This window comes from Cnephaeus nilssonii (assembly GCF_951640355.1).
Source record: "Cnephaeus nilssonii genome assembly, chromosome: 6".
NCBI lineage: Eukaryota > Metazoa > Chordata > Mammalia > Chiroptera > Vespertilionidae > Cnephaeus > Cnephaeus nilssonii.
The window spans coordinates 41,750,731-41,761,979 of NC_137077.1; positions in this window are offsets into that span (position 1 = coordinate 41,750,731).

The following is an 11,249-nucleotide window of genomic DNA, read 5'->3' on the forward strand; positions in this document are numbered from 1 at the left end:
ACTAGCTGCGCTACCTTGGACACATTACTTAACCTGTGCCTCAGCTTTCACATCCATGAAATGAGGCTATTAATAGCATGTACTTATGGGGTTGTTATGAGGTTAAGAGCCCTTGGAAACAATGCTTAGCACTTGTAGGTAATGTCGAAGACCTAGCTGTTTTTCGGAGGTAGCTCAACAGAATGCTTAGAGCCAGACTGATGGTTTCTCTACAGCTTACTCCCTGCATAACTTCAGAAAAGTTTTTTAATTTTTTTGGACCTCAGTTTCCTTATCTGTAAAGTGATAATGATAATAATACCTCATGCAACTATTGTGTAATGATATACATAAAGTACTATAACTGGAATACTGTAAGCTCTATATAAACATTTGCTTTTACCAGCTGTTCCTTCTTACTCTGAACACCAGTGAGACTTGAAAACCCTAGCTTAGTGGGTTTGCAGGTAGCCCATCATCCTGGAACCCACTGAGTCCTCCCAAGGGGCAACCCGCCCAACCTCCAGGATTCCTTCTGCCCAGAGTTTCTGCCTTCCAGACAAATAGAAGTTTAGATATAATTATACTTATTTCTATTCTAGGTTTTTAAAAAATATATATTTTTGTTGATTTCAGAGAGGAAGGGAGAGGGAGAGAGAAAGAGAAACATCAATAATGAGAGAGAATCATTGATTCGCTGCCTTCTGTACACCCCCTACTGGGGATCGAGCCCAAAACCCAGGCACGTGTCCTTGGCCAGAATCAAACATGGGACCCTATAGACCACAGGCGGATGTTCTATCCACTGAGCCAAACCAGCCAGGGCTATTCTAGGTTTTTAAAAAAATAATGAGAGAGGTAAAGAATCAGCTGGAAGTTGTAATATATTTGAATTGGCTTGGTTCTACTCTAAAACTATTTTTTAATCTACATTTTTGTATCTAAATATTTATCAAAGTATTTATCACTTAGCTTCTTGGGTCCTCAATTTTCTCACTTGTTAAATGAAAGGATTGTACTAAAAATATCTCAGGTATAAAATTAGAAACCTCTAGCTTTCTATCCATGTGACAAGATGATGTTTGGTGTGGTGTGGTCTGAGAGAGAGGTGGAGTCTTACTTGCTATTTGAATCAGATCTGTAGCTCAAATACCACTCACTGTTGGTGGCAGCTGCTTAAACTGTAGGTTTCTAGAAATCCTACAATTTCTTGTTATTATGGGGAATAAAGGATCAAAATAAATTGGAATGTTTATAATTATATGTATTTTTATGACTCAATTGCTATAAAACTTCTGAACTAATTTGAAATAACAGAATTTTATAGGTTTGGAAGTTTCTAAAAATCCTTCCAAATCCAAGCATAAATTTTAAGTTTAAATGAGGAAATGTATATATGTAAAAGTTCTCCACACATTTTATAAATGCAAGATGTGACCATTTAAAAAATCAATCTGGTCTTAACTTATTTAGCAGAAGAGCTTTATAATAATGGAGATGGAAACTTCTGGTTATTTAGCAAGTATATACTAGTAGAAGTCATTGATCCTAAACTGACATCAAAGAATTTCTATGGGATAAGATGTCCAAGTTAGATTTCATGTATATGAAGTCATGCCAGTTGTTAGGAGGATAAGCGGCTTTACTTTGATCGTTTTGAGTTTCCACATTTGCTTCCAGCTACTCTGCCAGAAGCACACACCCCATGCTGCCCAAACCGGATAAATTTCTCCGATGTTTTCAATAGCAAGACATTTTTTCCACTAACTTTTTACTTTTATCAGATAGTGGAATGACTTAGCTGTTGGCAAAATTTGTTCATCTATTATTATGGCTCTTAGTATATCGTGTAGTGGTTATTTTTATAGCATTCTTTAACATATCGCTTGGGTCTATCTGTGAAGTAATATAATGATTCATTTACCAATGCATATTTGAAAGACAATTTCTGGTGCAAAATAGTGCAAAAATACATTATCATGCCTGGCATAATGTTTATAACATTAGCTCATCTCTTCACATACTCTGCAGCATCCTTCTTGGTAATATACATATATATATATATATACTAGAGGCCCAGTGCATGAAAATAGTGCATGGGTAGGGTCCCTAGGCCTGGCCAGCGATCAGGGCCGATTGGGGCCTTCCGGCTGCTGGCCAGGGCCTCCCTTCCCCGGCTTCCAGCTGCTAGCTGGGCCTCCTTTCATTCTGTGCCACCCCCTGGTGGTCAGCACACATCATAGTGAGTGATTGTTCTCCTGGTCGAACTCCTGTGGGGACAATTTGCATATTAGGCTTTTATACACACACACACACACATACACACACACACACACATATAATATATTTATTGTTTTCAGAGAGAAATGGAGAGCGAGAGAGCTAGAAACATCAATGATGAGAGAGAATCATTGATTGGCTGCCTCCTGCACACCCCTATTGGGGTTAGAGCCCAAGCATGTGCCCTTGACTGGAATTGAACCTGGGACTCTTCAGTCCACAGCCCAATGCTCTATCCACTGAGCCAAACCAGCTAGGCCTCTTGGTATTTTAAAAAAATATATGCTTCTTGATCACACAGTCATAGTTTCGCTAAGCACTTCAATAGCTCTCCAGGATTAGTATTGACTAGACTTTCATATCATATATGTGATTGTTTTTAAAATTTATATTCTAATTTAATACAGTAAAATCCACTCTTCTATGAGTTTTACTAATACATGTAACCACCTCAGTAGTCAAGATGTAGAACAGTTGCATCATCCAAAAAAGTTCCCCCATGCAGTCCCTTTGCAGTTAACCCTTCCCCCAACCTCTGACTCCTGGCAACTACTGATCTGTTCTTCACCCTACAGTTGCCTTTTCCAAAATGCCATCTAAGTGGAACATACAGATGGATGTGTGTAGCCTTTAGAGTGTGGCTTCTTTCACTTAGAACAATGCATTTGGAGATTCATCAATGTTGTTGCTTGTATCAATAGTTTGTTCATTTCTGTTGCTGAGTGGAATCCTATATAATAAAGATGTAATATGCAAATGGTCGTTATGCCGAGAAGCGTAACGACTGACTATGTAATGACCGGATTACAGATCAGCAGGAGAGTGGGGCAGTGAGCTACAGGCGGGTGGCGGAGAGCTACAGGAGGGGGCAGGGCAGCAAGCTATGAGGGGAGGTTGAGGGAGAGGGGGTTGGGGAGCTACAGGAGGGCAGGGCAGCAGGTGGAGAGCTACTGGAGGGCAGCAGCGAGCTACTGGTGAGTTACTGGCGCACGGATTTGTGCGCAGGGCTACGAGTTTCATTATAAACATACATTTCATTAGATAAAGACATAAGAGTTGTTTTCAAGTTTTGGTGATTATGAAATAACACTGCTATAAACATTTGTATACAGGGTTTTGTGTGAATATACTTTCTTATTTCTCTTGCGTACTTAAGACTAGAATTATTAAGTCACATGGTATTTTATGTTTAAATTTTTATGAAACTGCCAAACTTCTTCCTAATGTTGCTGTACCATTTTGCATTCCTACCAGCTATGTATGAAAGTTCTATACTCCTACAACACTTAATATTGTCAGCCTTTTTTATTATTATTATTGCCATTCACGTGAGTATGTATCAGCATCTCATTGTGCTTTCAATTTGCATTTTCTTAAGACAAACAATGTGAGCATTTCTTTCATGGTCTTATTAGCCATTCCTATAATTTTCTTTTGTGATGTGTTTGTTCAAAACTTCACTCATTTAAAAATTTTGGATGTTTTCTTCTTATTAAAGTTTTAAAAATTATAGTAAAATATACATATTTAACTTTTTAACCATTTGTAAATATAGTAGTATCCTATATAATAAAAGGTTAATATGCAAATCAACCAAACAGCAGAACCACCAGTCGCTATGATGCGCACTGCTGTGGCCAACCACCCATCCTCCCCCATTGACCCCCCCAATCCTCCACAGACTCTCCCCCCAGCAGCCCCACCCCCATTGCCCCCCCCCCACCCCACCCTGGGCTCAGGCATTGAGCATCTGCCTTCCCCAGGCCGCTCCAGCCGGTGAGCTGCCCCCACATCTACAGTGCCCTGGACCAGATGGCTGCAAGATCAACCTGGCCAGGTTCACCTACAGCAAGTGCTCCACCCTCATCGTGACTGACCTGGCGGGCCGGGGCCTGGACATCCCGCTGCTGGACAACATCATCAACTTCAGCTTCCCCGCCAACGGCAAGCTCTTCCTGCCCCTCGTGGGTCGTGAGGCCTGGGCTAGGGGAAGTGGTACAGCTTACTGCTTGGTGGCCCCAGATGAGGTCCCCTACCTGCTGGACCTGCACCTGTTCCTGGGCCATGCCTTCACCCTCGCCCGCCCCCACGAGGAGCCCTCAGGTGCGGTTGGGGTGGACAGCGTGCTGGGCCGGGTGCCACAGAGCGTGGTGGACGAGGAGGATTACGGCCTGTGGAACACCCTGGAGGCGTCGCTGGGGCTGCTGGGCCTGGGCCGCGAGGCCGACAACGCCCAGCACCAGTACGTGCGCTTGTGGCCGGCGCCCTCGCCAGAGTCCATGAAGCAGGCCAAGGAGCTGGACCTCGTGGGGCTGGGCCTGCACCCCCTCTTCAGCTCGAGCTTCCAGGAGGAGGAGCTGCAGTGGCTGAGGCTGGTGGACAGCATCAAGCAGTACCGCTGGCGCGACCATCTTTGAGATCAACGCCTCCAGCCGGGACCTGAGCAGCCAAGAGGCAGAAGGACTGCAAGGCCATCGCCAGCTTCCAGCAGGGCAGCAGGAGCGGCAGGAGCGGCAGGAGCGGCAGGAGGGCCTGGCTGGCATATCCCCGAGCGGCCCACCGCGGCAGGCGGAGCAGCCTGGGAAAGAGGAGGAGGAGGCGGAGGAGGGGAGAGCGTGGAGGGCGTCTTCACAGAGGTCGTGGGCCCAAACAGCAGCAAGCATTACCTCTGAGCCGGGAGCCAAGAGGCGGAAGGGAAGCCCCGCCGCGGGACCAGGATTCCTAGGTCCCCTATCGGCCCAAGGACTTCGACAGTGAACATGCCTGAGTGTTGGAGGGGCCAGGGGCGCCTCTGAGCAGCAGGTGGCCGGCACTGTCCTGGACTTGATGGGGGACGAGGCCCAGAACCTGACAAGGGGCCAGCAGCGGCTCCAGTGGGACGGGAAGAAGAAGCTGTTTGTGGGACAGTCAGGACAGGAGGACAAGAAGATCAAGACAGAAAGTGGTCGCTACAAGCGGGACCTCTGCCAGAAGTGGGAGCAGAAACAGAAAGTCGCCATACACTCAACTGAGCCCCAGCGGGCCTCCAGCAGTCGGCCCTGTCGGGGGCGGTGCTGTTTCACCCGATCAAGTCGGGGCATGGGCAGGAGAAGACCAATTGATGTGTTTTTCTCACATCCATGTTTCTCTCTGCCTCTCGCCTTCCCTTCTACTCTAAAAAATCAATGAAAAATGTCCTCAGGTGAGGATTGACAAAATATATATATACACACATATACATAAATACATGAATATTGGGGGGCTGAGGGGTGAGGCCCCACAGGTGCACGAATTTCGTGCATCGGGCCTCTAGTTAAATATATTTACAATGTTGTGTAACCATTATCACTATAGATACCCAAAACTTTTCATCATTCCCAACAAAAACTCTGTACCCATCAAACACTAATATTGCCCTTTTCTTTATTCCCCAGTAACCTATATTCTAATTTCTGTCTCTATTAATTTTTCTATTCTATGTACCTCATATAAGTGGAATTATGCAATATTTGTCCTTCTGTGTCTGACTTATTTCCCTAACTATAACGTTTCAAAGTTCATATATTGTATCATTTATCAAAATTGCATTCCTTTTTATGGCTGAATAATATGCCAGTGTATCTAATTATCGAATTTAAAGAGGTGTCTGTGTATTCTGTTTACAGATATATTATTTGCAAATATTTTCTTCCGGTCTGTTGCTTGCCATTTCATTTTCTCTGGGGCTTTTGAAAGAGGAAAATATTTTATTTTGGTGAAGTCATTGTATCAATTTTTCCATTTAAGATTTTTTTTCCATTTTATGATTTTGATTTCATATCTAAGAACTCTTTACCTAACCCAATAGCACAAAGATTTCTCCTATGAGTTCTTCTAATATTTTAAAGCTTTACATTAGGTCTATGATTCCTTTTGAGAAAATATATAATAATAAAAGGGTAATAAGCTAATTAGACCGGACATCTTCCGGACGTCATTCCGGATGTCCTTCCTGACAAAGCTGGGGCCAGAGGGAAGCCAGCCTGGGTCCCAGGTGCCTGCAGGTGGCCAGAGGAGGGAAGCCAGCCCGGGTTCCAGGTTCCCAAGGGAAGCCAGCCCAGGTTCAGGGTGCCAGAGGGAAGCCAGTGCCAGCAGGTGGGGGAAGGAAGGCCTACTCTTGCATGAATTTTCATGCATTGGGCCTCTAGTTTTAATATAAAGTATCAGGTATTAATCAAGATTATATACTGAGTGACCATATTATTATGATCTCTGAATGCATAATAATCTAGCCACTCAGTATGTGTGTGTGTGTGTGTGTGTGTGTGTGTGTGTGTGTGTGTATACACTAGAGGCCCGGTGCATGAAATTCGTGGGGGGGGGGGCTGTCCCTCAGCCCAGCCTGCACCCTCTCCAATCTGCGACCCCTTGAGGGATGTCCGAATGTCCGAATCCCCCACTGGGATCAGGCCTAAACGGGCATTCGGACATCCCTCTCACAATCCAGGACTGCTGGATCCCAACTGCTCGCCTGCCTGCCTTCCTGATTGCCCCTAACTGCTTCTGCCTGCCAGCCTGATCACCCCCTAACCACTCCCCTGCCAGCCTGATTGATGCCTAACTGCTCCCCTGCCAGGCTGTTTGCCCCTAAATGCCCTCCCCTGCAGGCCTGGTCGCCCCCAACTTCCCTCCTCTGCTGGCTTGGTCACCCCTAACTGCCCTCCCCTGAAGGCTTGATAGCCCCCAATTGCCCTCCCTTGCAGGCCTGGTCCCTCCCAACTGCCCTCCCCTGCTGGCCTGGTTGCCCCTAATTGCCCTCCCCTGCAGGCCTGGTTGCCCCTAACTGCCCACCCCTGCTGGCCTGATTGCCCCTAACTGCCCTCCCCTGCTGGCCTGATTGCCCACAACTATGCTCCCCTGCCGGCCATCTTTGACCACATGGGGATGGCCATCTTGTGCAAGGGTGTGAGGGTCAATTTGCATATTACCTCTTTATTATATAGGATGGCCAGATTTGTGAGGAATCTCTAGAAAAGGAAATTGACTTTAGATATCAATGGACAATAGTGTGGCTAGTCGGGACATTCAGGAAGAACTTACTGAGAGGACATATACTTCAATGAAGAATTTCTAACATCTCCTTGTACTTACACTACTAGTAGAGACATGATATGTTTATAGCATCATTATTTGCTTTCTAAAATTCTAATGTCAGAATATATTCAGAATGTGAACTTACAATTTTTAAATTTTATATGTTTGCAAAAAGAAAACTTGACATTTCAAATTCCTTAGCTCTGGAAACAGCTTTCCTACCAGGCCTTTAAAATTTTAATAGTTTCTATAATAAGCCATTTTTTGGCTTCATAAGAATTTACCATGATACTGTTTTTTAAATTCCATGAAAAGCAAGTAAAGGATACAAAAACTACAAAGAACTAAATGTGTATTTATTAAGCCATGTTTATTTATTATTATTTATCTAGCATTGTAATAGATCCTAGGAATTTTTAAAACAAGGCACTTACTCATTTAGAATCTTTTGCCGACCTAAAAAACCAAAAACCACACAAGCCCAGTGGCATGGCTCAGCGGTTGGATGTTAACCTATGAACCAGGAGGTCATGGTTGGATTCCAGGTCAGGGCACATGCCCAGGTTGCAGGCTCAATCCCCAGTGGGGGATGTGCGGAAGGCAGCCTATCAATGATTCTTTCTCATCATTGATGTTTCTATCTCTCTCTCCCTCTCCCTTCCTCTCTGAAATCAATAAAAATATATTTAAAAGCACACACACACACAAAACCACAGGTAAATGAATAAAAAAGATAATCATGTCTTAGGTGCAACAACACTTCTCACCACATATGGAGCGGCGCCAAGTGCCTACTCACTCTGGTTTGGGGAGAAACAGCTTTAGGGATACAGGTACTACTGGATACCGGGCAGAGTTTAAAGTTTCCTGAAGCGGAAACTGTAGCCTCCAAGTCACGTTGGGCCCCAAACTACATTGGAAGATGACATTCCTAGAACTGACATATCTTCCTGCCTCCTTCCCTCTCTGTCACTCTCGGCGAGAGAACACTTTAGGGACAATGTCACTCTCCTCTCCTCTCGCCGCAGGATCTCTCTTCAGGAGCTCCCAGCACATACCATGCACTGTTCTATTTAGAATGCCAGCAAAGGCTAAAGATTCTTGACAGAGGCATAGACATTAGCTTCATCAGGTCTGACACCATTTGAGGTTTTAGCTCGGGGCCATTTTGAACCTCCAAGCCAATTAATCCTAAAAGGCTTCTACTCTCTGTCATCCTCAATCACTCTCACAATTGCAAATCACAGTCTCCCTCCTCCACCAACACTTATACTCTATCCAGTCTTTTAAAGTATTGCTGTCATTCTACTGCTTTGAACTTATTCCCTAATAAGTCACTCTCCCTCTGATGTTTGCCCACCCACCCTAGTTCTTTTTATTATGCCTTTTGGAGTGCTCCCCCCAACAACCAGCCAACCAAACAAAAAACCCTTTCTCAAGGACACTGAGTTTTCTTTAAAGTGTTTTCCTGTTTGAATTGACTTCTAGATAGTTTAGGGCCAATTTTGTGAATAAACTCCACTTCCATCTCTGTCTTATAATCTTATTCTTATTTCTCTTTTGTTTTATTTCTAGTGCTTTTAAAAAACTTTGCTATGGTGTTGATGTTTTTGTAAAACCTCCTTGGGTAACTTCCAGAACCATATGAGATTATAATAAACTAGAGGTCCGGTATACAAATTCGTGCATGGGGGGGGGGGGGGGGCCCTCAGCCCAGCCTGCACCCTCTCCAATCCGGGATCCCTATCACAATCCAGGACCACTAGCTCCTAACTGCTCACCTGCCTGCCTGCCTTATTGCCCCTAACTGCCCCCCCTGCTGGCCTGGTTACCCCTTACTGCCCCTCCTGCTTGCCTGGTCGCCCCCCCCTCCAGCCTGGTCACCCCTCACTGACCCCCTCTGCCAGCCTGGTCGCCCCTCACTGCCTCCCCCCCCCCCTTGCTGGCCTGGTCGCCCCCAACTGCATCCCCTCCAGCCTGGTAGCCCCATGCAGCCTTCTGCTCAGTTGTTTGGTCGCCCCTCACTAAACCCCCTGCCAGCCTGGTCGCCCCATGCAGCCTGTTGGGTCGTCCATTTGGTTGCAATGGTCACTTAGGCTTTTATTATTATAGATGCTCTTATTACCTATGCAAAATCTATTACCTCTTCTTCTTCACTAACACCAATTTTACTTGGAACATCAATGTGCCTCACATCAAACAATTTTGATTTTTCAGGCTCCATTAATGCCAGGAGTGGTCATTTGACATAGTTTTAGCCAATGAGATATAAATCGAAGTCTACTTGAGAGTTTTCAGAAAAAACTATTGTTTACTATTAAAAGGGTCAGGCTCATCTATGCTCCTCTTCATCTATTCATATTTTAAATGTAGATGTTGCATAAATTCCTGTACTTTATCTTCTTCTTGCTCTATGTGCAGTATTCTCATCTTCACCTACAGTTTTTATCATCACATATACATAGCTGTATTAGTCAGGGTTCTCCAGAAAAACAGAACCAACAGAGATATATATGAAGAGAATTATTATGGGGAGTGGCTCACATGATTATGGAGGCTGAGATATGCTATGATATACCACCTGGAATTTGGAGAACCAGAAAAGCCAGTCTGACACCAAAGGCCTGAGAACACGGGGGCCACTGGTGTTAAGTCTTGGAGTCGAAAAGCCTGCAAACCAGAAGCTTCCAATTTCTGAGGGCAGGAGGGGATATATGTTCCAGGCTTAAGAAGAGAGAGAGAGAGAGAGAGAGAGAGAGAGAGAGAGAGAGAGAGAGAGAGTTTGCCCTTCCTGTGCCTTCTGTTCTATTCAGGCCCTTGAGGATTAGAGGATGCCCACCCACATTAGTGAGGGCAAATCTTCTTTACTCAGTCTAGTGATTCAAATGCTCATCTCTTCCAGAAGCATCTTCACAGACACCCTCAGAAATAATGTTCTACCAGCAATCTGGGCATCCCTTAGCCCAGTCAAGTTGACACATACAATTAAGCCTCACAATGATAATGCCAAATAATTTTCTTTGGAATTTCCAAGCAGTATTTCTGGCTATCCCATAAGCACCTCAAACGTGAACTCATCCTTTCCCCCAAATATATTTTCCCTCTTGCTTTTCATATCCTAGTTACCAACATCAAAATCTACCCCACTGTCCACATGGGAGAATCTTGACTTTCTGTCACCTCCACATCCACTTTCCACATCTAAGTCTTATCGCTTTCATCCCTTTAATATTTTTTGCATTTCAGTCATTCCTCTGCCTGACCTAGAACCTTTGACTCTTTATATAATTTCTTCCCCACATTGCGAACCCCATGAGGACAGGGACCATAACTTGTTGACTTCTGTGACCCCAGCTAACCCAGGTAGTGGGGTTCTTGCTAAATATTTCTTGTCTGGCTGATTAAAACTAATATGTAAATCTGAGATTAAGCACTTAAAGGTCCTCAATGACTTCTAATTACTTATCTAAACACCTCAGTATAACATAACAGGTATTCCATCATTCCTATGTGTAGATTTGTTTGTCATATATAATAGATGTACTCAGATGCCTAACATGTTTAAGGTCTTCAATCTGCTTTTACATTTTTTCTATCACTTCCCTCATTTTGCAGCTGTCCACTACCAAGACACCTGCTTTGTCTTTCTTTCTAATCTGTTGCTTCTATGCAGCTATAGGCCGGGGAAAATAGGGACTGACTGAAAATTCAAAGGGCTGCCTTCTGGGTAAAGTTCATGGGCATTAGTGTAAAAACATTATAATGTCTCATTTGGTTTATCATAAGCTTTCCCCCCTTATTTCCTAAGATGAGAGGTTGTTGGATAAATGACTTTTAGACAAGTGAGGTATAGTTATATATAGCAATTAAAAAATTATATGTCAGCTTTGCATATATTGTCTACATAAGGGAACTAGCCTATTTGCAAATCAATAATC